Consider the following 7,500-nt stretch of genomic DNA (forward strand, 5'->3'; position numbering starts at 1 on the left):
GCCGGTTGAAGTCCCGACCCTGGGCAGCCTCCCGGTCTTACCTCCATAACTTCGGCGAGGAGGGTCCGATCCCCGCGCGGTCGACGGCAGGCGGTAGGGCTCGGAGGGGCGCGGCCTGGTCCGCGAGTGCCCCGGCGCCGCCCCTCTGCCCGTCCGAGGGACAGTAGGAAATGGCCATACCGCTTTCCGGCCGATTGCCGCCGGACGTCCGGCCGCATTCGCTCGGTCTGCGCGGCCGGCGGTAGCCGGGGGCGAGGGGCATCGGGCGGTGGCGGAACCAGGCCGGCCCGACCGCTGGGGGCCGCCCGGGCGACGTTTGAATCTGTCGGGTCGGACCGCCGAATCCCGCGGGATTTCGGGATCGAATCTGCGGGTGGAATCGGCACCTCGTCCCGCTGTCCGGTTCCCCCCGGTCGACTGCAACGGGTTTCCGAGGCCCGTCGGTCAGGCGCGGTTCGCTCCGCAATCCGCCGGCCGATCGGCACCGGGCGGGGCTCTACGGAAAGAGGGGACCCTCCCGCGTCGAGTGCCGGCGCACCGACCCCGCAGGCTGACCGGGAAGGTGAAGACTCACCCCGCTGAATGCCCGGCCCCGGCTACCCTCCGGCTCCGGGGCCATAACTTCGGGGAGGGAGGTCCGATCCCCGCGCGGTCGACGGCAGGCGGTAGGGCTCGGAGGGGCGCGGCCTGGTCCGCGAGTGCCCCGGCGCCGCCCCTCTGCCCGTCCGAGGGACAGTAGGAAATGGCCATACCGCTTTCCGGCCGATTGCCGCCGGACGTCCGGCCGCATTCGCTCGGTCTGCGCGGCCGGCGGTAGCCGGGGGCGAGGGGCATCGGGCGGTGGCGGAACCAGGCCGGCCCGACCGCTGGGGGCCGCCCGGGCGACGTTTGAATCTGTCGGGTCGGACCGCCGAATCCCGCGGGATTTCGGGATCGAATCTGCGGGTGGAATCGGCACCTCGTCCCGCTGTCCGGTTCCCCCCCGTCGACTGCAACGGGTTTCCGAGGCCCGTCGGTCAGGCGCGGTTCGCTCCGCAATCCGCCGGCCGATCGGCACCGGGCGGGGCTCTACGGAAAGAGGGGACCCTCCGGCGTCGAGTGCCGGCGCACCGACCCCGCAGGCTGACCGGGAAGGTTAAGACTCACCCCGCTGAATGCCCGGCCCCGGGCACCCTCCGGCGCCGGGGCCATAACTTCGGGGAGGGAGGTCCGAGCTCCGCGCGGTCGACGGCAGGTGAAAGGGGCCGGTGCGCCGCGGAAGGCGACAGCAGTCCCGTCAGGCTGCACCTCTGCTCGGGCGAACGGCGTCAGGAAAAGGGGAGAGCACTTCCCCACCGATAGCTCCGGAACGCCCGGACCCATTGGCCCGCGGCACCGGTGGCTGCTAGAGGGCCTCCGGCGCCGTCAGCCGGGGTACGTCCCAGGCCGGCCGGACGGCGGGCAGCCGGAGGCAACGGCCTGGAACGGAGCCAGACTTGAGTCGTTCCGTGTGCCGTGGGCAAAAAGGCAGGGCTGCGGGTCAGCGCAGTTTGGCAAACCTAGCCGCAAGTGCGGGAAGGGCGGAGGAGCACACGGACGCCGCCTTCCCAAACTGAGCCCAAAGTGCCCAGGCATGCCCCCTTGATCTCGCCTAATCAGTGAGCCCAAAATAATTTCAGAGTGTGGAAACCTGATCCAAAAAGGTCGAAAAGAACGGCCAGAGATCAAGTCCGAAAGGGGAAATCAGTAACAAGCAAGCAGAGTAATCATTAACCAAAAAGCGCAAAATTATGTTAAAAGTGTGAAATCATTAACCAAAAAGTCGAAAATAATGTCCAGAGACCAAGTCCGAAAGTACAAATAATTAACCAGTAAGCAGAGTCATCATTAACCAAAAATCGCAAAAGTAAGTAAAAAGTGTGAAATCATTAACCAAAAATCGCAAAAGTAAGTAAAAAGTGTGAAATCATTAACCAAAAACTCGAAAATAATGTCCAGAGACTAAGTCCGAAAGGGCAAATGGTTAACCAGTAAGCAGAGTAATCATTAACCAAAAATCGCAAAAGTAAGTAAGAAGTGTGAAATCATTAACCAAAAATCGCAAAAGTAAGTAAAAAGTGTGAAATCATTAACCAAAAACTCGAAAATAATGTCCAGAGACCAAGTCCGAAAGGGCAAATGGTTAACCAGTAAGCAGAGTAATCATTAACCAAAAAGGGCAAAAGTAAGTAAAAAGTATGAAATCATTAACCAAAAAGCACAAAATTAAGTTAAAAGTGTGAAATCATTAACCAAAAAGTCGAAAATAATCTCCAGAGACTAAGTGCGAAAGGGCAAATGGTTAACCAGTAAGCAGAGTCATCATTAACCAAAAATCGCAAAAGTAAGTAAAAAGTGTGAAATCATTAACCAAAAACCCGAAAATAATGTCCAGAGACTAAGTCCAAAAGGGCAAATGGTTAACCAGTAAGCAGAGTAATCATTAACCAAAAATCGCAAAAGTAAGTAAAAAGTGTGAAATCATTAACCAAAAACTCGAAAATAATCTCCAGAGACTAAGTCCGAAAGGGCAAATGGTTAACCAGTAAGCAGAGTAATCATTAACCAAAAGGCGCAAAAGTAAGTAAAAAGTATGAAATCATTAACCAAAAAGCGCAAAAATATGTTAAAAGTGTGAAATCATTAACCAAAAAGTCGAAAATAATGTGCAGAGACTAAGTCCGAAAGGGCAAATGGTTAACCAGTAAGCAGAGTAATCATTAACCAAAAAGCGCAAAAATATGTTAAAAGTGTGAAATCATTAACCAAAAACTCGAAAATAATGTGCAGAGACTAAGTCCGAAAGGGCAAATGGTTAACCAGTAAGCAGAGTAATCATTAACCAAAAATCGCAAAAGTAAGTAAAAAGTGTGAAATCATTAACCAAAAACTCGAAAATAATCTCCAGAGACTAAGTCCGAAAGGGCAAATGGTTAACCAGTAAGCAGAGTAATCATTAACCAAAAGGCGCAAAAGTAAGTAAAAAGTATGAAATCATTAACCAAAAAGCGCAAAAATATGTTAAAAGTGTGAAATCATTAACCAAAAAGTCGAAAATAATGTGCAGAGACTAAGTCCGAAAGGGCAAATGGTTAACCAGTAAGCAGAGTAATCATTAACCAAAAAGCGCAAAAATATGTTAAAAGTGTGAAATCATTAACCAAAAACTCGAAAATAATGTGCAGAGACTAAGTCCGAAAGGGCAAATGGTTAACCAGTAAGCAGAGTAATCATTAACCAAAAAGGGCAAAAGTAAGTAAAAAGTATGAAATCATTAACCAAAAAGCACAAAATTAAGTTAAAAGTGTGAAATCATTAACCAAAATGTCGAAAACAATGTCCAGAGACTAAGTCCGAAAGGGCAAATGGTTAACCAGTAAGCAGAGTAATCATTAACCAAAAAGGGCAAAAGTAAGTAAAAAGTATGAAATCATTAACCAAAAAGCACAAAATTAAGTTAAAAGTGTGAAATCATTAACCAAAATGTCGAAAACAATGTCCAGAGACTAAGTCCGAAAGGGCAAATGGTTAACCAGTAAGCAGAGTAATCATTAACCAAAAATCGCAAAAGTAAGTAAAAAGTGTGAAATCATTAACCAAAAACCCGAAAATAATGTCCAGAGACTAAGTCCGAAAGGGCAAATGGTTAACCAGTAAGCAGAGTAATCATTAACCAAAAATCGCAAAAGTAAGTAAAAAGTATGAAATCATTAACCAAAAAGCACAAAATTAAGTTAAAAGTGTGAAATCATTAACCAAAATGTCGAAAACAATGTCCAGAGACTAAGTCCGAAAGGGCAAATGGTTAACCAGTAAGCAGAGTAATCATTAACCAAAAAGGGCAAAAGTAAGTAAAAAGTATGAAATCATTAACCAAAAAGCACAAAATTAAGTTAAAAGTGTGAAATCATTAACCAAAATGTCGAAAACAATGTCCAGAGACTAAGTCCGAAAGGGCAAATGGTTAACCAGTAAGCAGAGTAATCACTAACCAAAAATCGCAAAAGTAAGTAAAAAGTGTGAAATCATTAACCAAAAACCCGAAAATAATGTCCAGAGACTAAGTCCGAAAGGGCAAATGGTTAACCAGTAAGCAGAGTAATCATTAACCAAAAATCGCAAAAGTAAGTAAAAAGTATGAAATCATTAACCAAAAAGCACAAAATTAAGTTAAAAGTGTGAAATCATTAACCAAAATGTCGAAAACAATGTCCAGAGACTAAGTCCGAAAGGGCAAATGGTTAACCAGTAAGCAGAGTAATCATTAACCAAAAAGGGCAAAAGTAAGTAAAAAGTATGAAATCATTAACCAAAAAGCACAAAATTAAGTTAAAAGTGTGAAATCATTAACCAAAATGTCGAAAACAATGTCCAGAGACTAAGTCCGAAAGGGCAAATGGTTAACCAGTAAGCAGAGTAATCATTAACCAAAAATCGCAAAAGTAAGTAAAAAGTGTGAAATCATTAACCAAAAAGCGCAAAAATATGTTAAAAGTGTGAAATCATTAACCAAAAACTCGAAAATAATGTGCAGAGACTAAGTCCAAAAGGGCAAATGGTTAACCAGTAAGCAGAGTAATCATTAACCAAAATGCGCAAAAGTAAGTAAAAAGTGTGAAATCATTAACCAAAAATCGCAAAAGTAAGTAAAAAGTGTGAAATCATTAACCAAAAACTCGAAAATAATCTCCAGAGACTAAGTCCGAAAGGGCAAATGGTTAACCAGTAAGCAGAGTAATCATTAACCAAAAATCGCAAAAGTAAGTAAAAAGTGTGAAATCATTAACCAAAAACTCGAAAATAATGTCCAGAGACTAAGTCCAAAAGGGCAAATGGTTAACCAGTAAGCAGAGTAATCATTAACCAAAAAGCGCAAAAGTAAGTAAAAAGTATGAAATCATTAACCAAAAACTCGAAAATAATGTGCAGAGACTAAGTCCGAAAGGGCAAATGGTTAACCAGTAAGCAGAGTAATCATTAACCAAAAAGCGCAAAAATATGTTAAAAGTGTGAAATCATTAACCAAAAACTCGAAAATAATGTCCAGAGACTAAGTCCGAAAGGGCAAATGGTTAACCAGTAAGCAGAGTAATCATTAACCAAAATGCGCAAAAGTAAGTAAAAAGTGTGAAATCATTAACCAAAAATCGCAAAAGTAAGTAAAAAGTGTGAAATCATTAACCAAAAACTCGAAAATAATCTCCAGAGACTAAGTCCGAAAGGGCAAATAATTAACCAGTAAGCAGAGTAATCATTAACCAAAAAGCGCAAAAATATGTTAAAAGTGTGAAATCATTAACCAAAAACTCGAAAATAATGTCCAGAGACTAAGTCCGAAAGGGCAAATAATTAACCAGTAAGCAGAGTAATCATTAACCAAAAAGCGCAAAAGTAAGTAAAAAGTGTGAAATCATTAACCAAAAAGTCGAAAATAATGCCCAGAGACTAAGTCCGAAAGGGCAAATGGTTAACCAGAAAATCCGTCGAATAATGTCCAGAGACTAAGTCCGAAAGGGCAAATGGTTAACCAGTGGAAGGGCGATCAAGCGGAAAAATTTGCCCCGGTTACCCGGGATGGAGTTCCAGAGGTCCGGCCAGAGTTGTCAAATTCGTCCCGCTGATCGGACGCTTGTCATTCGGGTGGCTGGGGGTTGGCGGGGTATCTGCACAGTAGTAGGAGGTGGCAAGTCGGGACTTGGACGTTTATTCCAAGAGTCCACCCGAGCCTCCAGGTCTGCAGAGACCGACCCTAGCTGCCGCCCAACCGACTTTTAAGCCTTTTTCGGATGGGGATTTTTTCCCATTTTCGTCCATTTTTCGGGTTTTCTGTCGGGCTTAATAGGCGGCAGCCTGACCCCCGGCCGAGGCGGGGGGCGCACTCTCCCTTGCGTAAGGGTCCGGATTTGCCCCGGAAAGTGCCCCCGACGGCCTCCCGACCCGGGTGCCTGCAGGGCGGGGGAAAGGGTAGTCCCAGCCGCAGGAAATCATTAACCAAAAGACTTAGCCGTCGGGGCAGAGGCTAAGACCCGGGCTGGTGAAATCATTAACCAAAAGGAATGCACCCTTTTCCGAAAGTGCAGGCCGAAATAAGGCGAGCCTTGGGCCGGGAAGGCCAAAACCCCCAACTCATGGAAGTGTATGGGGTCGGACTCGGCGACTTTCCCGGGCCCCGAGTTGACCTTTCCCCACGGGGGCGGTCAAGTTGCTCCCGCCAAGAGGGCACGTTGCATTTGCTGCCGCTCTAGTCCCCGGGCTAGTTAATCAGTTGCCGTCGGAAGTCCCGATGCCGAAATGAAAAATGGCCGTTGCGGCGATTTGGCGCCTCATTTTCGGAAGGACTACCGGCAGGCAACCCGCCGAATTGACACTTGCGATTCGGGTGGCTGGGGGTTGGCGGGGTACCCGGAGATTTTCGGGAACTCGATTTTCAGAACTTTTGCTGGCAGCGGTTGCACTTGCAAAGTGGCCGAAGAAGTGCTCCCTCAAGGAAGGACCTTCTTTTGAAATAAAAGACCTTCCGAAGAGTGCCTGGAAGTCATTTATGAGCATTTAAGGGTAAATCTGGCGGACTTTCCATGCTCTGTTGCCGGCTCTGAAATATCGCACAGTTGGGTCTAGGCCGGTAGACTGGCTGTGAAAACAGACAAAGTGTTTTGGCGAGCGAGAGAAAACAAGGCCTTGGAACAGATTGGGGGGTGCGGAGGCACACCACACCCACAGGAAAAGAATTAATAAAAAAAAAACCAAAGTCTTATGACATGTCTGTTGGTACAGTGAGAAAAGCAAAGAAGGGAGGCTGCGATGGCAGAGCAAAGCCGACCTTCATACAGATATACATGTCAAAGAAAGAAACTATGCCCGCAAAAGACTTGGTGCGAAATAACAAGGCTCCTTGTGAACGGTTATCTTTGTCTGTCAGGCGCAGATTGTGGCGGCGTCGCCTGGTTTCCTTGGGTTGCACTACATGTATGTCCTATTCTCAAACGAAAAGTGCGTGCCCAGAATTTTGTCCAAGTTAGGCGACGCACGCCGGCTGGCATCACCTCTCCGTGCGAGCGCCGAAAGCTTTGGTCGACCTGTTTGGCTACGCTGGTCGCGGTTGCTCCTTACAGTGATGGGGACGGAAAACCGATGCGAGTTGACCAGGCGACGTCAACCAAGTTGTGCATGCTTTCTCCCCCCCCCCGCCGCCGCCAACCCCACACTGTGTGAAAGGAAAAAAAAGTGCGTGCCCAGGTCACTCGATCGATACGGCGAGGACTGTCCGACGTTGGAGGGCCCAGGCGGGCTAGCATTTATTTGCTGGTGTTTCAGGCTCAGCGGTTACCTCCCGTTTCTGTCCCTTGTGTCAGACGGACATTCCTCTCGAGAGTTTGGCCACTTGGTCGGCGGCGTGCTAGGTAGATTACTCGTTGTGCGCCGTCTCCTGTGTGCCGATCTCTGTGCTGTTCGTGTGAGGCCGAGACGTCCCACTGGTCGCTA

The sequence above is a fragment of the Heterodontus francisci genome, unplaced genomic scaffold (assembly GCF_036365525.1).
Source record: "Heterodontus francisci isolate sHetFra1 unplaced genomic scaffold, sHetFra1.hap1 HAP1_SCAFFOLD_1762, whole genome shotgun sequence".
Taxonomy (NCBI): Eukaryota; Metazoa; Chordata; class Chondrichthyes; order Heterodontiformes; family Heterodontidae; genus Heterodontus; species Heterodontus francisci.